This window comes from Colobus angolensis, unplaced genomic scaffold (assembly GCF_000951035.1).
Source record: "Colobus angolensis palliatus isolate OR3802 unplaced genomic scaffold, Cang.pa_1.0 Scaffold6, whole genome shotgun sequence".
NCBI lineage: Eukaryota > Metazoa > Chordata > Mammalia > Primates > Cercopithecidae > Colobus > Colobus angolensis.
The window spans coordinates 16,871,364-16,893,794 of record NW_012119598.1 but is presented as its reverse complement, the minus strand read 5'-3'; the positions used below and the strand labels follow the sequence as shown (position 1 = coordinate 16,893,794).

The 22,431-nt window shown below is 44.5% G+C and overlaps 1 pseudogene; it reads right to left on the bottom strand.

Annotated features, from left to right (window-relative positions):
- Positions 1-12,939: 12,939 nt before the first annotated feature.
- Positions 12,940-13,476, bottom strand: LOC105526665 (annotated as a pseudogene).
- Positions 13,477-22,431: the final 8,955 nt, after the last annotated feature.

The following is a 22,431-nucleotide window of genomic DNA, read 5'->3' as shown; positions in this document are numbered from 1 at the left end:
CTCTGGAGCTCCCCCATCAGTCTGGGGCTGCTCTCTGAAGTTTCTCCCACCCAACCCTCTTTCTTGTGTCTCTCCTGTCACAGGTGTCAGCCCTGTATCCTGGTCTGCAGACTTTCCCCACCCACTCCTGCTACTCTCCCCTTTACCCTCTACAATGTTACCCCAATAAATCTCTTACACATCAAACTCCATCTTGACATTTGCTTTTCAGAAGACTCAAACTGGAGTCGTCTTTCACGCTGCATCACTGGGAGCTGCCTGCTTCTGAAATCAGGGATTCAGACACCCACTGTCTGACTACAGACGCTCATCCTGCCAGCTTGCATGCTCAGCCTCTCCTGATTCTTCACCTGCTCAGGTCTTCCTACTCTTAACTGCCTCCACCTGTCTTTACCTCCCTATCTGTTTGGCTTAGTTAGCTAAGCCCACAGTCCCTCAGTTTCATCATTTATCATTGGGTATGATTGACAATTTGTGGGGGATGATTATTTGTTGTTAGATACCCTCTTGCACATTGAGGGCATTTAGCATCCCTGGGTCCTGCCCACTAAATTCCAGTATGCTCCCCTTCATTGTGAAAACCAAAAACAGCCTTGCCTACTTCCAGACACCACAGCAGGGTGCTACCACCCCTTCTGTCACTGAGAACCCCTGATTTATTCTCTTGTCCGTTTCCCTTGCCTATTGTCCTTCCATCATAGCAACCTGAAAACACCCCAAGCCTACATGACTAGAGCTGACCAACTGCTCCCTGGCTGTGAGCAAGTGCCCAAGAACTGCCAAGCACAATCTTACAGTTGTACAGATTGATCCCACTGTCAGTTCCCAGTCACTAATCCCAAACAGGGCCCCAGTGCTGATGGCAATCTAGTGAGCTTGCCCTTCATTCTCCAGGATAACCATTAAGATCTTCTCCACTCTCCCCAAATCTCCAACCCTCACCCCCTACAAACCTAGAAATTTTGTCTGTTACTGCACAGACTAAATACCACAGCCCATCTGTCCTCCCATTCCTGCCCACAACAGCTAATCCCTAATGCATCTGCTGTCTCCACCTCATCCTTCCCTCCCAGGGCAGTGGAAGAGGTGTTCTCTCTTCTCTCTAGAACCATCTCCCCCGTCTGGAGCCCACTCCCTGCTACATTTGCACAGCCATTGAAGTGTGTAAGCATTCCCTCTCCTCTATCTTCCCTCTCACCTAAGTCTTCTAATTTCACCTCCTGACCATTCAAACATGTGCTTCTTTCTCCCACATAAAAGAAATCCACCAAGCGTGGTGCCTCACCCCTGCCATCCCAGCACTTTGGGAGGCTGAGGGAGGCGGATCACTTGAGTCCAGGAGTTTGAAACAAGCCTGGGCAGCATAGTGAAATCCCATCTCTACAAAAAACACAAAAGTTAGCTGGGCATGGTGGCATGCACCTGTGGTCCCAACTACTTGGGGGGCTAAAGTGGGAGGATCACTTGAGCCCAGAGGCAGAGGTGCCAGTGAACCATGATAGCGCCAATGCACTCCAGCCTGGATGACCTGGATAACAGAGCCAGACTCTGTCAAAAAAAAAAAAAAAAAGAAAAAGAAAAAAAACGCAAAAATTCATCATTTAGATAAAATATGCAATATTACCTCACATAACACCTCACTAATGTTTCATGATGAGAAGTGACTTAGCTTGACTAAAGATTTTTTATAAACTCCCCTCCTTTAATCCTTCATCACTTCCAGAGATGGTTAAGCCTCTTTTAAGACTGTCTCCTCTCATGGTGTCTATTTTCTTATCTCTCCCTCACCCCTGGACCTCCCTAACCTGACCTATTGTCATCACTGCAACCAAACCTGCTCTTTCCAAGGTTACCAAGACCAGACTCCACAGGCACATTCAGTCCTCAGTTTGCCTGACCTCCTGGCAGCACTTGCCAGGTTCATCCATTCTTAAAGATCCACTTTCTACCTCTGGCTTCTGTAACACCAACACCTCCTGGTTTCCTCCTACCTTCTTTCCATCTTCCTGTGATGGCCAGCTTGCATTTCTAATCACCTCTCAAAAACTGGTGTTTCTAAAGCTTTTGCCCCAGGGCCTCCTTTCCTCTCATCCTTCAAATTCTTTCTTGGCGATATCTCCCAGGATGATCTCATTCTATATCCCCATGCTAACATTACTCATAAATTGCCAGCCCAGTCCTCTCTCCTTGACCCCAGACCTGTATCATCTGAGTGCCATGCATGTATTTGCACCTGCGTTTATTGTAGGCTCTACAAACTCACTACTTCCATACTGGTTAATTTTCAGTTGCTGAGAGCATAATGCATTATTGACATTGTAAGCAGAAAGGGGCTTCTACAGGAAATTGCCTGCTTAGAAGTTGTAGAAAGGACTGAAGAAGACCATAGGCTTCCAGGAATGGCACCCAGAATACCACTGCAGAATTAACCCTCTAGGGGAAGTTCTATCTTTGCCACAGGCAGGAAGCTAAGGAATTAGAAACCTGTTGTTCCAAATGTAGGCCTAGCTCTGATGCAGACGTCAGGCAGCTATGGCCTGAAGTGTTGGAGAGTCATTTAACTCGCTAGATTTGCATCAGCAGAATGGACGCCCCAGGCTCTGCTGCCTCTTTCTCCACCTGACTCACTTCTGGATTCAAGACACATGCGTGTGTAGCTGATTGAGGACCTGAACCACATTTGAGTCCTGAATTGTAAGAGGGTGTGGAGAATGTTGTTTTGGCTTTCTAGACTCCATAGTGTGAGGTGGATCATGAGAAGGAGCATAGAATAGAGGTCAAGTGAGCTAGTCTGCAGTGTCCCTCCCAATATCTAAGAGCTCATGGTTTCCCCAACAGATACCTTCACTCGTAACATCCTCTGTTTCTGTAGAGTGTGCCCCTCCACCAGTTGGTCAAGTCTGAAACTGGAAGTGATGCCCCTGCTCTATTCTCTCAGAGCACACCCAGGTTGCGCCAGTTCCATACCTAAATATGTTTTGATTCCTTATCATTTACCTGTTCCACATCTCCATCATCTCTCACCTGAACAACAATAACAGCATCTTAGCCAGTCTTTCTGCATCCATCTTTGCCCTTCTCTAATGCATTCTCCACAACATAGCCAGAGAAATCTTAGGAAAAATAAATATGAACATAACACTTCTCTGAGGTTTTGAACCTCAATGGCTCATCATTTAATATGTGTCCTCCGTGCAGGCAGGGACTAAGTCTCACTGATAGCCACATGCAACCCCTGAGCCTAACGCGGTACCTGGCACAGAGTAAATATTGTTGTTTTTGTGGCAAAAGGTTTTGCCCTTTTCTAGCCAAACAACTCCATCTACATCTGGTAATCTGCAAGGTTTCTTACTGTATGGTTGTAAGCAGTCACTTAGCAAGAGAAGTGCAGCAATTAACACTGTGAGTCAGACTGCATCCTTGTTGTGTGAAGTTAATTTCCCAAGGTAAAGTTGCCTCTTAGAAATGAACGTATTTTCTTCCTTCTTTCCTTCCTTCCTTCCTTCCTTCCTTCCTTCCTTCCTTCCTTCCTTCCTTCCTTCTTTCCTTCCCTCCTTCCTTCCTTCCCTCCCTCCCTCCCTCCCTCTTTCCTTCCTTCCTTCCTCCTTTTCCTTCCTTTCCTTCTTTTCCTTCCTTTCCTTCCCTTCCTTCCCTTCCTTCCTTCCTTCCTTTGGTCTTACTCTGTCACCCAGGCTGGAGTACAGTGGCATGATCACAGCTCACTGCAGCCTCAACCTCCCGGGCTCAAGCAATACTCCCATGTCAGCTTCCCGAGTAGCTGGGACCACAGGAATGTGCCACCATGCTTGGCTAATTTTTGTAGAGAAGGGGTTTTGCTGTGTTGCCCAGGCTGGTCTTGAACTCCTGCGCTCAAGCAATCCACCCACCTTGGCCTCCCAAAGTGCTGGGATTACAGGCGGGAGCCACCACACCCGGCCCTTATGCACTTTCCTTTTTCACTCTACTTGGCCTCTTTTCTCTCCCCTCTCCTACCCCTTCTTATTTAATATCCATTTTCTTGCAACCTAGTGGAAACCTACAGGGCCCTCCTACTGGCCCTGCTCCCCTGGAAACCAGGGATTTTTGTGTGAAAACTTGCACTGTATGGGTGAGGATTAATTTAATGCTTCTGTTATAAAATGCTCTCCTTCCTCCCACAAGCTGTTTTCATCTGAAACTTGTGCTCCATATCTCAAGATTTCGCTTAGAGCCAGGATTCCTCCAGCCCCAGACAGCTATGTACTATGGTGGCAGTTTCTCTCTGACAGTGTTTTTTGGAAAGTCTTTTAATAATCTCAAAGCACATTGTTGGAATCAGACTCAGAATGTCCCTGGAGGAATAAACAGGCTGTGAACAGGCTTCAGAAGAAAATGGCAACTTTGTTCTAAGAATTCTTACTTTTACATCATGATCAAAACAGTACCTCATCAGCACCAGGCACACACAGACGTGTGGGCCACGGGATGCCTGGAGGGAGGGATCCTGAGATGTCCTCATGGTGTTCATCAGCCTCCGTGTGAACCACTGCCTGTTGCTTCTTAATCTCTTCTTAATCCAATCTCTTGGTTGGATGTTGCTCCAGAAGGTGAAAGCAAGCACAGGAGCTAAAGGATGCCAAAAGATTCGAAAGGAGCAATGCTCATCTCCTGCTTTTATACTTATTAATATGATCTACAGTGGATGCTTGCTCCTCCTGGCTAAGAGGGCTGCTTCCTGAAGCTGGGAAGAGACTTCTTGATCTTTAGTGACTTCCCTGCTCCACTTCTTATAGCGGGGAACCTTGTGCCATAAGCAGAACTCTCATGCATTTCTTCTAAACACCTTGAGTTAAAAGGTGTGTGTATCCTTTTAAGGTTAGGTGCTATTTGATGACCTTTTAGTTTTCTGGGACTCACCTATTCATTTGCTAAGGTAAGGTCATTTACTCATGTATTTACTGTTACTTTCATCAATTCATTTACAAACAGTTACTGAGTACTGACTCTAAACTCTACTGTAAGAATCCATCGATAAATAGAACATGATCTAGGCTTAAAGGTGAGATACAGACCCTAAATCCCGGAATTATAATCCAGTATGAAAAGGGGTCCCCTTGGAATGAGTATGGGATGTGATCAGTGTAAGTGCACATGAGCAGGACACCTAACCTAGTGTTGGGAAGGGAAGGGAAGGCTTCAGAGAGGATGTAACCTTGAAACCAGGAGCTAAAGCACTTGATCAGAGAGATCCTACTCAGAAGTCCAGGGCAGGTTTGGAGTCAGATGGGCTGTGTTTGAAACACAGTTACATGGTTTGGATGCCTGTCCCCTCCAAATCTCACGCTGAAATGTGATTTCCAGTTTTGCAAGAGGGCCCTGGTGGGAAGTGATTGGATCATGGGAGCGGATTTGTCCCTCACTGTTCTCGTGATATTGAGAGAGTTCTCACGAGACCTGGCTGTTTAAAAGTGTATGGCACCTCCTCTCTCACACTCTTGCTCCTGCCCCTGCCATGTGATGTGCCTGGTCCTGCTTCACCTTCTGCCACGATTGTGAGCTCCCTGAGGCCCTCACCAGAAGCAGATGCTGGAGCCGTGTTTGGTACAGCCTGCAGAACCGTAAGCCCATTAAACCTCTTTTCTTTCCTTTTTTTTTTTTTTTATTTCTTTTTAAATTGTATCACTTCTTTTAAAATTTTATTTTAAGTTCTGGGATACATGTGCTGAACATACATGTTTGTTACATAGGTATACATGTGCCATGGTGGTTTACTGCACCTATCAACCCATTATATTGGTTTTAAGCCTCACACGCATTAGGTATTTGCCCTAATGCTCTCCCTCTCCTTGCCCCCAACCCCATGACAGGCCCTGGTATGTGATGTTCCCCTCCCTGTGTCCATGTGTTCTCCATTGTTCAACTTCCACTTATGAGTGAGAACATGCGGTGTTTGGTTTTCTGTTCCTGTGTTAGTTTGCAGAGAACAATGGCTTCCAGCTTTATCCATGTCCCTGCAAAGAACATGAACTCATCTTTTTTTATGGCTGCATAGTATTCCTTATACTTATACTATGGCTGCATAGTATAAGTATGCATGGTATGTATGTGCCACATTTTCTTTATCCAGTCTATCACTGATGGACATTTGGGTTGGTTCCACGTCTTTGCTATTGTAAATAGTGCTGCAATAAACACTTGTGTGCATGTGTCTTTATAGTAGAATGATTTATAATCCTTTGGGTATCTACCAAATAATGGGACTGCTGGGTCAAATGGTATTTCTGGATCTAGATCCTTGAGAAATCACCACATTGCCTTCCACAATGTAAACCTCTTTTCTTTACAAATTACCCAGTCTCAGGTATTTCTTTCTTTTTTTTTTTTTTGGAAAGGAAGTCTTGCTCTGTCACCCAGGCTGGAGTGCAGTGGCATGATCTTGGCTCACAGAAACCTCTGTCTCCCTGGTTCAAGCAATTCTCCTGCTTCAGCCTCCTGAGTAGCTGGGATTACAGGTTCACGCCACCACGCCCAGCTAATTTTTTGTATTTTAGTAGAGACGGGTTTTCACCATGTTGCCCAGGCTGGTCTTGAACTCCTGAGCTAAGGCAATCTGCCCGCCTCGGCCTTGCAAAGTGCTGGGATTACAGGCGTGAGCCACCGCGCCTGGCCTCAGGTATTTCTTTATAGTGACACAAGAATGGCCAAAAACATCCAGCTCTATCCCTTCATGCCTGGGTAGGTGAGGCAAGGCCTCAAGTCTTACTCAGCAAGCATAAACTGAGGATGTCACACCACTGCGAAAACCAAATGAGACCATAGTCTGTTTCAGTCTTTCACAAACATGGTGGGGTTGGCAGAGAAGATCTCAAAGTGACCTATAAGGCCCTGTGGAATTTGGTCCCCCTTTACCTCTGACCTCAGCACCTGCTACTCTTCCTCTCCCGCCTCCTCTGCAGCTCATCAGGCCCTTTCTATTCCTCAAACACTCCAGACCTGCCTCTCGTCTCTCTGGCCTGGTATGCTCTTCCCTAGCTAACTGCATGGCATATCTCCTTGCTTCTCTCAATGTCATGTTCTCACTGGGGTCTTCTCTGACCATGATGCTAGGTGGAATAATGGCCTTCCAATGATATCCATGTCCTAATTCCCAGAACCTGCTACCTTACGTGGCAGAGGCACTTTGCAGTCATAGTTAAGCTAAGGATCTTGAGATGAGAGATGATCCTGGATAATTCAGGTACGCCCATTTACTCATGAGTCTTTACAGGAGGGAGGCAGGAGATAGAGTCAGAGAAGGAGATATGATGATGGAAACAGCATCAGAGAGAAATATGAATCTGCCACACTGCTGGATTGGAAGATACAGGAAGGGGCTATGAGCCAAGGGATGGGGGCAGCCTCACAAGCTGAAAAAGTCAAGGAAGTGGATTCTCCCCTAAACCTTCCAAAAGGAGCACAGTCCTGCCGACCCCTTGATTTTAGGACTTCTGACCTCTAGAACAGAAAGATAAAAATAAATTTTTGTTGTTTAAGGACTGTGTTTATGGTCATTTGTTTCAGCAACCCTGGGGAACTTACCACTCTATTTAAAACCATCTCATTCTTACCCTCTCCTCATTCCTTATTTACCTATTTCATTTTTCTCCATAGCCCATGTCATTATCTGACTATAATTTTTTTTTTTGAGACAGAATCTCACTCTGTGTCCAGGCTGGAATGTGGTGGCATGATCTCGGCTCGCTACAACCTCTGCCTCCCGGGTTCAAGTGATTCTCCTGGCTCAGCCTCCAGAGTAGCTGGGACTACAGGCACACGCCACCATGCCTGGCTAATTTTTGTATTTTTAGTAGAGACAGGGTTTCACCGTGTTAGCCAGGATGGTCTCGATCTCTTGACCTTGTGATCCACCCACCTCGGCCTCCCAAAGTGCTGGGATTACAGGCTTGAGCTACTGCGCCCAGCCCTGACTATTATTTTTATGTTTCACATGTTTATTTGTTTATTGTCTCTTTCCTATCACTATAATAGAAGCCATGAATCCAGGACTTTTCTTCATTTACTCTCATATCTCCGGGGGCTGGAATAGTGCCTGGCACACAGCAGGAACTCAATGAACATGTGTTGAATTAATGAATCAATGACCCTCCCCTCCTTCCCTGCATTTCCACGATATTAGAAATGAAGGGATCAGACTCTTTCCTGATGCCGTATTAATAAGTTTAATTAGCGTAACAGTAATTCACTCACTCATACCGTATATGAAGCTGCCAAAGCACCTTTGCTGTGCTGCCAGATGCCCATGCTGCACCAAGTCCATTATTGACTGAAATGACGGCTTCCTCCTACAAACATCTGCAACTCCCTTTTCTCCCACCCTCCTGAGGCCTTGAGTTTTTACGGATTATTTCAACAGTGGGTCAGATCAGACATTTAAATGCTGCTGAATTTTACCCACGGTCATCCAGAGAAAGAGAATTTATATCTGCATCTACAGGCAACTTCTTTTTCTCGCTTTCTCTCAACTATTTTTTCTAGAGAGTAACAGCTCACATCTATTGGGGGCTTACTATGTGCCCCCCCCCGTAAACTGTCCTAAGTGCTTTATATGCATGTTTTTTTAATCCTCACATCTGTGACAGAGGGACTCCTATTTGGCCCAGTTTTGCAGATGGGAAAACTGAGTAAGGGAGAAAAAACTGATTTGCTCACAGTCATGCAGCTGGGAAGGTCTGAGCTCAGATCTGAATCCAGGCAGTCTTGTGTCAAAACTTGCCTTACTAATTTCTTTTCTTTTCTTTGTAAACCAAAGAAAGAGGTTTATTGGAGTTACAGTTCCATGTGGCTGGGGAGGCCTCACAATCGTGGTGGAAGGGGAAAGGCACATCTCACATGGCAGCAGACAAGAGAAGAAAGCTTGTGCAGGAAAACTCACCCTTAAAAACACCATCAGATCTCATGATACTTACTATCATGAGAACAGCACGGGAAAGACCTGCCCATATGATTCAATTACCTCCCACCAGGTCCCTTCCACAACACGTGGGAATTCAAGGTGAGATCTGGGTGGGGACATGGCCAAACCATATCATTCTACCCCGACCCCTCCCAAATCTCATTTCCTCACATTTTCAAAACCAGTCCTGCCTTCCCAACAGTCCCCCAAAGTCTTAACTCAGTTCAGCATTAACTCAAAAGTCCACAGTCCAAAGTCTCATCTGAGACAAGGCAAGTCCCTTCCACCTATAAGCCTGTAAAATCAAAAGCAAGTTAGTTACTTCCTAGATACAATGGGGGTAAAGGCATTGGATAAATATAGCCATTCCGTATGGGAGAAATTGCCCAAAACAAAGGGCTTACAGGCCTCATGCAAGTCCAAAATCCAGCAGGGTGGTCAAATCTTAAAGCTCCAAAATGATCTTCTTAGATTCCATGTTTCGCATCCAGGTCACGTTGATGCAAGAGGTAGGTTCCCATGGTCTTGGGAAGCTCTACCCCTGGTTTGCCTTACTAATTTCCACCCCTGACTTTTCTTTCAGGAGGATCCTGACAGATCACATCCTGTTTACAAAGTCTTTTTTTTTTTCTCCAACCAGTCCACAGATACATTTCCCATGCATTCTCTTGGGGTTTTAAGGGGATTAATAAATAACACCCTTCTCTTCAGAATCCCAATTGAGAACTGTCTTAGTCTGTTTGTGCTGCTATAACAAAATACCATACACCAAGTAGCTTGCAAACAACAGAAATTGATTTCTCACAGTTTTGGAGGCTGGGAAGTCCGAGAGCAAGGCGGATTCATTACATGGTGAGGGCCACTTCTTGGTTCATTGATGGCCATTTTCTCACTATGAACTAACATGGTGGAAAGGGCAAGGGATGTCTCTGGCACTTTTTTATAAGGGCACAAGTCCCATTCATGAGTAATCTTCCTCCCTGACCTAATCACTTCCCAAGAGCCCCACCTCCTAAAGCATGACACTGGGGATTAGCATTTGACCTATGAACTTGGAGGGGAGGGACATAAACATTCAGACCATAGCAAGAACTGATAGAGAGATAGAGAGGATCCAATAGGTGGAGATGAAAATTTGAGCTTCATCCTGATGAATTCCAGGTTAGAGGATATGGCTATGGTATAAGTGACGAAGCAGGCCTGTGAATACTTCAACCATACTTCTCCCTGACTCTGCTCCCCAGTCTAGACTTTGGGACACTCCACATGAAAGAAAACTCTGGTCTGCAGAGCTGACACTTTTGTCCAGCATTACTGCTTCATCCTGGACAGAGACAGAGAGAGATAGGAAAAAGTCAAAGCTCCAGGTGTTAGGTTTCAGTCTTTGAACAGCACCATTCAATTGTGTTCATTTTGGGTGGCTGCTGTAACAAAACTGGGCACCTGATAGGAACAGGAACTTATTCCCTCATAGCTCTGATAGCCAGAAGTCCAAAATCAAGGTGTTAGCAGGACCACACTTCCTTGTTCAGCATCTAGCGGCTGTCAGCATTCTTTGGCTTATGGTTACATCGCCCCAGTATCTGCCTGTGTGGCCATACTGCCTTCTGTGTGTCTTCTCTCTGCATGTGTCTCAAATCTCCCTCTGCCTCTCTTTTATAAGGGTGCTTGCAATAGTGTTTAGGGCCCACCTGGATGATCCAAAGTAATCTGTTACAGAGTGAATTCCATCCCCCAAAATTCAAGTTAAAGCCCTGACGATCCCTGACCCACAGTGTGACTGTATTTGAAGATAAGGCATTTTAAAAGGTAACTAAGGTTAAATGAGGTTATATAAGTGGGGCCCTACTTCGACAGGACTGGTATCCTTATAAGAAGAAGAGACAGTAGGAGTGCCCATGTACAGAGGAATGGTCATGTGAGGACACAGCAAGAATGCAGCCATCTTCAAGTCAAAGAGGGGTCTTCAGAGAAACCAGCCTTGTTAGCCCGTTGATGTTGGACATCCAGCCTCTAGAACTGTGAGAAAATAAATTTCTGTTGTTTAAGTCCCACAGTCTGTGGTATTTTGTTACAGAAGTCCCAACAGACAAATAATACCTCTTTATCTTGGAATCCTTAATCACACGGCAAAGACCCCTTTCCCACATAAGGTAACATTTACAAGAGCCAAGGATGAGGGCTTAATATGTTTGAATTGCTATTATTCAATGTACACTGAAAATCATGAACACAAGCCGTTAACTCATATTTCCTCCTGGAGTGGAGTGGATAAGGAGAGAGACAAGAGGTGAGGGCTGTGGTTACTTGCTGATCTAGTTGTAGTCCAGGGAATATGAGGAGCAGGCAGTGAATGCTCCCCCAAGTGCCACCCACAAACCACTGGTGCACCAAAAGTTTTCTGTTTATTTATATCCATTTGGAGAACTCCTAACCTGATGTCTGACATAGTAAGTACTTAATAAATAACAGGTGCCCTCCCTGATTAAGCCCATTCCTAAAAATCTGCTGAGCCAGATCGTCTTTCTCTAGCACACTCACAACCAGTTCCCCTTTTCAGCACACAAGCTCTACCCACCAAATCACAAAAATGGAGGTGAGAAGACCTAGTAGAGCCTGATATACGAATCTTGCCACAGAGTCAGAAATCAAGGCAGTAAATGACCAAGGCTGGAATCTACCTCCAACAGGATCACAATTGCTGAATCAGCAAATAAATGTTTTTTGAACTTGGTACTTGGCACTTGGCATTGTGCCATTGATAGTAAGTCAAACAGACATGGTCCCCAGCCTATAGCAATCCAAAGTCTAAGACAGACAGGATTGATCTGCCTAGGCATGGTAAGAACAGGGCAATAGCTGTCATGTATTAACAAGCTGTTACAAGCTTGTGTTTGTAACACCCAAAGCACAGATTAAGTGGAAATTGCCTTTAAGTGAGTTTCTGGGAGGCTTATACATTGCACAAGGAGAGGAGCGAGTTTTTAGTTTTTCCTGGCATAGGGACTGACTGAAATCAGGAGTGGGATCAATTATTAGTTCTGCCTCAGCACCTCAGTACCCTTTCTCCCACACCGCCTTCCAAAGTAGCCTATATAAGAATGGTGGGAATTCTATAGATTTTGGGGAAACAAATGAACCATATTTTTTAGCATCTGCTATGAGCAAAGCACTAGGCAAGCTAGAAAACACCAAGCAATATAGACACGGCAACCAACAAGAGCATGTTGAACCCCTAAGTCGGTGTCATGGGTGCAAATAAATAGCTGATCTGCTAGCCATGTGGCCCGAACCAAAAAAAAAAATACAAACCCAGGCATCCAGTCCTATATGTAACGTTCAGTGCTTTATCTGTGTTATCGCTACCCACAAATTAGGTAGTATCATCTCCACCTTAAAAATGAGGCTGGGAGACTCAGAATGACCATCACGAGCAACTGCCATTTGTTGAGCTCTTACTGCATGCTAAGCAATTTCAGTCCATCGTGTCAGGTCCCTGTGTGGTAATGCAGTAGTTAAGGAAGCAGACTCAGGGAGCCAGACTGCCTGGTTCAAATCCCAGCTGTACCCCCTTGACAGTGGGGTAACTATGGGAGAGTTACCCCCGTGTGCTTCAGTCGAGTTATTGGAAACGGGATAATAATACTACCTAGTTTAGAGGATTGTTAAAAGGACCAAAGGAGTAAGTACATATAAAGCAACAGTACCTATCCCATGGAGGACACTTGGCAGACACTAGTAATCTCTGGAACAGGTCTTTTTTTAATGTTAGAAATTTCTTCATTATTACTTATTAAGCACCAGCTTAATACTGCAGAAAATTTCAGATCACCCTTGATAACTCACTTTCTTTTCCCCACCCAAATTCTTGATCAAAAGTTTTTCAAGTAAAGACATGCTCTTCTCTCTTCTGTATAAAACTTTATGAAATAAAGGCAAAAGGTTTTGTACATCTTAATGGAAAATGCTGCCCAGGGCTCTGGAGATGGCGGCTGCCCTGGCTCCCTTCACTGTCCAGGTCCTGAAAGACTCTTGTTCATGAACTATCTCTTCACAAAGCAAGTCCACCACTTGCTGCGTTTACTATTCTGAGGGTCAAAAAGTTTCTCACAAAGTCTCAGTCCAGTCTCTTGCCTTAGCTATCGTAAATAGGCTCTCACCACTTCATTTTCCTGTTTGCTTACAGGTTTGGCATAAATTGCATTAAGTGGAAAATGAGGCTCTCCAGGAATGGGAAAATTAGTAATTCCCAATGTATACATTTCTTTCTTACCTTGGATTTTGGAATTGTACTTTTGGAGTTTCTTCAAACACTCAGAAATGTAGAGAGTTATATATATCAAGGTCCTATCAGCTTCATTCTTAATTTCATAGTTTTTGAAGAAGACATTGGCCTTGAAGTAACAGATGGCTTCATCCACAATATCTGTATCTTTTGTCTCTCTGGGGGCAGGTCCTTTGAATTGGCTTCTGATGGGTAACAGTGCCATGTTTCCAGTGAGTTTGGTGTCAGGGCCCGTGAGAGAAGAGTGGTAAGCCAGCATCTTGGCAGCACCTGGGTTTCAACCCAGAGGATCAGGAATGCTAGAATAGGTATTTTCAGAGAGAGGTAGCTGAGGCTTATTAATGCCCAAGGTCACACAGATAATAAGAAGAGGGAGCTAGGACACGAAGCTGCTGCCTCTCACAGCTAATACATGGGAGAGCCAAGCTTCATACCCCAACTCTCCTATGCCATACAGACATGCCTTGACCGGTGTCCTGTCCCACAGATTGTTGGTGGTGAACCTGGGATTAGAACACAGGCTAGCTCTAAGTTTCTCTCCTCAAATTCCCCTTCTCAAATCCCCTTCTTATCTCGGCCCACTCTGGCTTTCCCCGGATAAGACCCTCCTAGCACGGTGAGCTCTTGAGGCCCTGCTTCTAACCACATGAATAACCAGCACCCTCGTGACCAAAGCTGCCATCAGAGCCCTTGGAGACCTGCTGTAACTGTCTGCAACTCAGCTTTGATGTTTTAAAATTACCAACCGTTTTGAGAAATACGCAAAAAAACATGGTGCTAAATATGTATAATATACAGAGAAATGACAGGTCATTGCTCTCAAAATTTTATTAGTTAGTAGAGGAGATAAGCAGGTACCCAAATAACACAGAAGCATGAGTGAGGCTGGAAGGGGAATTGGAAGGGGCTGAATATGGGGGGACAAGCCTACCCTTCCATGGGCTCCTAGTTCTGCTGTGGGATGTTTGGGCTCACAGAGCTTCCAGGTCTGGGGAGAGTGGGAAACAGGCTGCTTTTCAGTTCCAGTCCTGTCCCCTTAGGAGCTGGAGCACGCTGGGACCACTAGGGACCTCTCTTTAAGACTTCTGAATGGCTTCAAGGACACTGGGGTCACAGAACAATGCCATTTGGCAGATGGCAGAGGCTGCCTCAGGGAAGGAGAAAGGCTGTCTCTGATGCCAAGCCAGAGACAGAAAACATTTTCTCTGAGTTAGAGAATGGGAAATGTGCCCTGATCTGTTTGGAAGCAGCAAATTGGCCCAATATCCCTATACTTCCTCACCATTTGTAGGTCATAGCCCCATTTGAACTGTGGACCAGAGCTGCAGAAAAAAGAACCTAGGCTCATACGACACATTGCATAACTCCTATAGTTTCTCAGATGCTTTAAAAGCCATCTATGGATTCCCAGGGGGTCCACAAACCCAAGGTTAAACATCCCTACATGAGGTGGTTTTTAAAAATGTCTGCAAACAGAGGAATTTTTAGGGCAGTGAAACTATAACGGTGGATACATGTTATTATGCATTCCCATGAAATGTACAACATCAACAGTGAATGCTGATGTCAACTGTAGACTTTGGGTGATGATGCATGGTGGGGGGGGTTTCATCAATTGTAACAATTGTAACAAATTGCCACAAATGTATCAATTGTAATAAATGCACCATTCTGGTGGGGGGATGTTAACAATAGGGGAGGCTGTGCACATGCGGGAGCAGGAATTACACGGAAAACCTCTGTACCTTTTCAGTTTTGCTGTGCACCTAACACAGGGCTCTAAAAAATGAAGTCAGCCGGGCGTGTTGGTTCACACCTGTAATCGCAGCACTTTGGGAGGCCAAGGCAGGAGGATCACTTGAGCTTAGGAGTTTGAGACCAGCCTGGGCCACAAAGTGAGAAGGTGAGACTTTATCTCTCACAAAAAAAATTTTAAACACTTAGCCAGGTGTGCTGGTGCACACCTATACTACAGACCCAGCTACTTGGGAGGCTGCAGCAAGAGGATCTGGATCATTTAAGCGCAGGAGTTTAAGGCTGCAGTGAGCTGTGATGGCGCCACTGTACTCTAGCCTGGGTGACAGAGTGAGACTCTGTCTCAAAAAATAAATAAATAAATAAATAAATCTATATATGTATATGTACAAACATACACACACACATATACATACGTATGTGTATAATAAAGTCTGGTTTTTGTTTTGTTTTGTTTTGTTTTAAGAGACAGTGCCTCACTATTTTGACCAGGCTGGTTTCAAACTCCTGGGCTCAAGTGATCCTCCCACCTCAGCCTCCCAAAGTACTGGGATTACAGGGTGAGCCACTGCACCTGGCCGAAGTCTGTTTTTAAAAACAGTGGTGGCAAATTATTTGATACTCCTCCCATTCAAAGATAAAGTCTATGCCCCTCATCTTGAATCTGAGCAAGCTTGTGACTGCTTCTACCAACAGACCTTGGCTTCCAAAGCTAGTTCATAAAAATCTACACAGCTTGTACCTGGTTCACTTAGTCTCGCTTCAGGGATACTCCTCTCAGAATTCAGCTCCATGCCAGATGGAGGCACTGTGTAGGCAGTCCCAGCTGAGCCCAGCTTCTATGGGTTGAACTACATCTCCCTAGAAATGTTAAAGACCTAATCCCCAGTATCTGTGAATGTGACCTTATTCAGAAACAGGGTCTTTGCAGATGATCAAGTGAGGATAAGGTCATTAAGGCGGGCCCTAATCCAAAACGACTGGAGTCCTTATGAAAAAAGAGGATGTAGGCACAGAGACAACACACACACAGAGAAAGAACATCATGTGGAAAAGAAGGCAGAGATCAAGGTGACTCCTCTATAAGCCAAGGAATGCCAAAGATTGCCAGCCAATGACCAGGAGATAGAAAAGAGGCAAGAAACAGACTGTTCCTCCCTGACCTCAGAAGAAATCAACTTGGCCAACACTTTCATCTTAGACTTCCAGCATCCAGAACTGTGGACAATAAATTTCTGTTGTTTTAAGCCACCCAGTTTGTGGTACTTCATTAGGAAAGCCTTAGGAAGCTAACTCACCATCCTAGGAGTGATTCCTGCCCAGATTCCAGTGCAAATGAAGATCTTATCTCAGAAGAGCATGCTGCAGAATCCAGACATTTGAGTCCCCTGCAGCCATTCACGTCTTTCCAGCTGAAGTCACAGACATCTTACGGTGGAGGCAAGCCATGGCTACTGGGCCCAGATTGAATTTCCAACCCACAGAATCCACGAACTTAATAAAACGGTGGTAGTTTGAGGCCACTAAGTGTAGGGTTGTTTGTTACTCAGCAATGCTTAACTGGAACACTACTTAAAACTCCGACCTCTGACCAAACGGAATTATGTCCTCTTCCTTCCCTATCTGCAAAGGGGGATGGCCTAATTATTTAAATTAAATGTCCAGGGTAATGACATCATAGAAAGTGAGAATTAGAAGGAAACTCGATACTCCCATTTAAGCAGAAACAAATTACCCACAGTCCCAGCTTCATTCAAATCAAACAGCTTTCATTTCTCCCTTTCAATCCTTGTGCATACATAATTTGCACATAGTTTATTCAAGATTCATTCAACACAGTTAAAATCAGAGTAGACGTAATTTTGGAGTCTGCTTTTTCCACTTGCAATTTATCATAGCATTTCAATGTTGCTATATAGTCTTTATATTACTTTAATTGCAAAAATTTTCAGAAGTGTTTGTACTTTAATTTACTCAATCATTGTCTTTTTGAACAACATAAAAATTTTGAAGTGAATCTTCTTTAACTGCAATATTTTAATTATTGTTCTAAATTAGGGGTCAGTAAATTATGACCCGTGAGCCAAACTACCCACCCTATTTTTCTACTGCCTGTGAACTAGTAAGTTTCTTAAGTTTTAAATGATCAAAAAGATATAAAATAATAATATTTTAACACACTAAAAAATTATGTGAAATCCCTAATCCAGTGTTTATAAAGTTTTGTTGGAACACAGCCATGCCCATTTATTTACATGCTGTCTGTGATTGCTTTCACAATACAATGGCAGAGTTGAGTGCTTGCAACAGAAACAGCGACCCACAGAGACTAATATAATTACTATCTGGCCCTTTACAGAAAACATTTGTCAACTCCTATCCTTAATTTACATCAAACCACATGCCTCAGAGGTTCCAACCTGTCCTTGGGTTCCTTCATGATTTTGGACTTGCCAGCCCCCACAATTGCATAAGCCAATTCCTTGAAATCAGTCTCTTTGTATATATTATCTCCTGATTCTGTTTCTCTGGAGAACCCTGACCAACACAGCATCTAACATGCTTTTGTAGAATTAATAAAGCTGTAGTGAAGGAGAAAGATCCTGAATGTTCAGGAGTGCTGCTGGGCTGTGAGGGTTTGCCTTAGATGAGCCGAGCACACTATGCACATGGAAAGATCATGAGCTTGGAGTCTGATTCAGTTTGAGCACAAGGAACGGAAATCTACTCAGACTAGGCAGAGGTGAAGACTTGTTGGAAGGATACAGAGATGTTCCCAGAATCCAAGGGCAGGAAGCAAAGCAGGATCTCACAGGACTCAGACGTCACCAGGTGGCTTCTCTTTCATCTCTCTGGTTCTGAGACTACAGAGTCCCTCTCTCTTTCCACATATCCCTTGTTCTCTCTAATGGAAGGCCAAGTTTTTCTGCTCACCCACAGACCAACATGGCTTTAGGACTCTGTAGCATCGCCACTACCTCGACTTTCATTGTCTAACTGACTCCATTTCTCAGTCCTCCAATTATAAACTCCCAGGACAGAGATCTGATTGCCAGGAGCCTGTCATATACTCCTGTCCACAGCTATAGGCAGCCAAGGGTCATGTGGCATAAACATGACCACATTCCCCACCACCCCTAATTAAGTAGAGGATGAGGAAGAGTGTCCATTTCACAAAAAGAGTACTCCCAAAATATGTCTACCGCAGACCTGATACCACCCTATCTTAGTCTGCTAAGGCTACTATAGCAAATACCACAGATGGGGTGGCTTAAACATCAATTTCTTTCTCACCGTTCTGGAGGCTGGAAGTACAAGATCAAGGTCCCGGAAGGGTCACATTCTCCTGAGGCCTCTCTTTTTGGCTTGCAGACAGCCACTTTCTTGCTGTGTCCTCACACGGCCTTTCTTCTATGCATGCGCATCCCTGGGGTCTCTTTCTCTCTTTACAAGGACACCGGACATACTGGATTAGGGCCCCACCCTAATGGCCTCATTTAATCTTCATTACCTCTTTAAAAGCCTTCTCTCCAAATACAGCCACATATCAAGTACTGGGGGTCAGGGCTTCAATACATGAATTCTGAGGGGCATGTATGATGGTGAGTTTGATGTGCCACTTGGGATAGGCTGCAGTAGTCCGTTATTCAGGCACCTTTGATGGCATGCCCTTCAGCCAGGGGAACCTCAGTAATTTACTTTTTTAAAAAGTGGGGACAAAATTGCCTCATATAATTCGTGTGCAGACTGGAAAAGGGGATGAGTATAGAACATAAATGATAGCCATTATGATCATTATTTTTTCTCCCAAACAGGCAGGCAGGGCACCCACTTCCTGTGCTTCTGAACCACTCTTGCTTTGTGTCGGATGGCTTTGCTCTTGCCCTCTTCTGCCTTGGGTTAATCACGGTGTATTCACACCTTACGTGGGATAAGTAGGGTATTTTAAACATCAATTTTATTATCCAGTTATGTTAATGGTCTGTGAAATAACATGTGAAGAGCCCATTAAACATTGTGAAAGAGTTTCCATTTCATAAAAATGAGGGAATAATAAGAGAGGCCAGTGTAATTCATTGCTGAGCGGGGGAGAGGCTGACTTTCATCTTCAGATGCCCTTCTAAGAGAAACAACTTTCATAACTTAGAACTCAGCATTTCAAAAGAATTTGGGGAATGGCTGACACTTCTAGGCATTCACCAGCAGGATGTTTCTGACCAAGAAATAATTTAAAGTGTATGGAAAGAAACACAGGAATGACATTTAATAGCTTGTAGTTGAGATGAATTTTGATCTAAAATGTTAATTTTTTTCTTTCAACCAACTCTATCCCACTCTCTGAGTCCTACTTCATTGCACAACCACAGTCTGCCAGTCTTGTGTATAACCTGCTTAGAAAAGGCTGAAAGGTAATTGCATAAACAACTTCCACCTAGATCCTCCTCCTGTTCTGAGCCTAATACCAGCCTTACCCCCAAGCTCTCAGGAACCTCAGGAACAATGGACTCTAATCCATGCATGAATCTCTGACAGCCATCTCTTCATTTCTTCAGACTGTTTTATGTCATAGGTTTATAGATTTCCTGGAATACTTTCCACACTTGGCTTCTGAGACGTCACACTCTCCTGGATTTCCTTGTACTTCCTGGGCCAGTACTTCTCAGGAACCTTTGCTGACTTCTCCACACCTCCTCGATCCTTATCATTGGAGACCTCAGGAGTGGGGTTTGGACTTCTCTTCTTCTTTTTCTATAACAATCCCTTGCATCCAGTCTTACGGTTGTAAATGCCATCTATAAGCTGACACCTTCTAGATCTAGCTCTCGCCTGGACTCTAGACTCATATATCAGCTGTCCACTGAAGTGCCTAACAGGCATCTGGAATGTAACTTTCCCAAAATCAAATTCCTGATCTTCCTCCAAAACCTGCTGCATCTACACTATTTCCCATCTTAATATCAACCGCATCCTTGTAGTTGCTCAAGACAAGAGTTCTTCACTTCATTCATTTTTCTTTTCATTCTTATCTCCCAATCCGACAGCAAATCCTGTCAAGTCTACCTTCATCATATACCTTGAGATTTGCCACTGTTTACCACCTTCACACTGCTGGGATCTTGCTCCAGTTTTCACCTAGCAGGCACAAAGACTTTTAAAGGCCTTTAGGTTGATGGAAAAATGAAAGTCACTGCCATTTCCTAACAGGGAAGACAGGCATGACAATGAGTAATTGGTTTAGTCTAATTGTGATGTATACACTGATAAAAGCATGTATCAAACACAAAAGGATGGAGTGATTCATACTCTCTTGGTGGGCAACACAAACCCTGCCAGACCTTTCAGTTCATAGAAGTGAAGTCACACAGAGAGAGCGCCCAGCTGCCATCTTTTTTCAATTGCCAAGCCAGCAGCAACCATTCCCGTCCCGCCTGTCATCGTGCCCCCCTCCTTTCTCCCAGCTGCCAAGGAGCAGATGTCTACAGAAATGGGTCATGGGATTGGAGCATTTGGAAGGTGAGAGGATGGTAGAATAAGAACATATTATAAAGCACCATTAATGATGCCGAAGTGCAGTGAACTTCAGGCAGGTTGCTGGTGAAGGGAAGATGGCCAGGGCAGGACCCAGGGGTACAGAAAGTGTATTGGCAAGAGAGCACTAATGCGCAACTGTAGGTACTTCCCAAGCAAGTCTTGAGATGGTCAGATGTCAGAGCCAGGGAGCTTGGTGAAGTCAAGAAGGGGAGATGGGAGAATTGACAAAGCAAAATAAGATACCAGCCATGATGCTAAACTTGTAGCAAAATATCATTTTATGAAGATCCTAGTGGCCTGTGCTAAGTTGAGGTCATGTCTAAAAGAATCAATGCTGAGTGTCTGTGGGACTATGGGCCTCTTTTACAACTGGGGATGCAAGCGTTGGCAAACACACCCTTTTCTCATACCCTTTGGGATGCTTACAGAACAGTGGTGTCAACAGTTGGGTCTGTGCTGGAAGTTCAGTCAACATTTGTGCAGTGGAAGAATGACAACGAAGCATCAGTTCCATGGGCTTACCTATGTAGAGGGCCATTTGTGTTCTTATCTTGGAATAGACAGTGGTGTTTGGAATTCTGTTGGTTGCCAGGACATTGTCCAGTGAGGCTTAAAGAAAGGGAAGAATTTTATTCCTGAAAGGTGTGTCCCTGGTCCACTTTTTCAGAGAAGGACCCCTCTGAGTCTCTCCTTCCCATGGTATGGGCAGAAAGCTGGTATGAGGAACACATGCATACAGCGGATAGAGACAAAAATCTGTTCGATTTTAAAAATAGATTTGATTGTGTGACTCACATGTAAGTTCACTCCACCACATTCTGGGCGATTTCTGTATATGTTGGTATCAGCAGGAAGCAGAACCACTTAAATGATGTAAAAAATACCTTAAGGATTAAAGAAGAAAGCCTGAGCCAGCAGGGCAGGGGAACTGATAGAAGCCAGATGACCAGACACACAAGGAAGGGGCCCCAGCTGGCCTGCAGCCCTGCATTCTCCCAGGGAGACCTGGTACGGCTTCACCTCTGTGGCTGGCAGGCCCTTCCAAGTGGCCTGGCCTCTGTGCTTGAGCTCAGGAATGAAACTCTCCTTCTCGAGAAGGCCCAAACGGCATATCCTTCAAAGCTGGAACAATCCAGGAATATGTCAACAACTCTTTTTCAATCTACAACCCCAGTCCACAAAAGCCCAACCTTCCATCTTGGTGTTACTGACATGTCCCCACTGAGAGAGTTAAGATTCATCATTGGTTTACCTTGGGTCATCCCATTTCATAACGAACTGTATTTGTTTTCTAGGGCTTCCATAGTGAAGTATCACATACTGAGTGGCTTAAATCAGAAATTCATTCTCTCATAGTTCTGGAGGCTGGAAGTCTGAGCTCTAGGCGTTGTCAGGACTTTGTCCCCTCTGAAGGTGCCAGAACAGGACTGAATTTGTTCCAGACCTCTCCCAGCTTTGAGTAGTTCCTCTGCAGGTGTCAGCATTACTCCAGTCTTCATGTGGTGAAGACTGTTCCCATTTGTGTGTGTTTGTGTTCAAATTTCCCCTTTCTATTTAGGGCCCACCCTACTCCTCCAGTAGGACTTCATCTTAACTTATCCAATTACGTCTGCAACGACCCTTTTTCCAGATAAGGTCACAGTCTGCAGTACTGGGGGTTAGTAGCTTTGGTTGAAAATTCAACATACGAGTTTGGCGTGGGGTGGGGTGGATAAATTTAACTCGTAACAAGAACACTGAATTTATCTCCTGGTTTGAGAAATTATTTAAAATTCATAAGATAAACCCACCATAATAAAAAAATTGGGGTTCTGCTTAAAAAGAGAATAAATGTGGCACAAGGTCTTAGTAATAAGAAAGATACAGGGAAAGTCACAGACTCTAGGGTATCAGTAAAAGAACAACTCAGTCCCTCCTCCTTCCACTC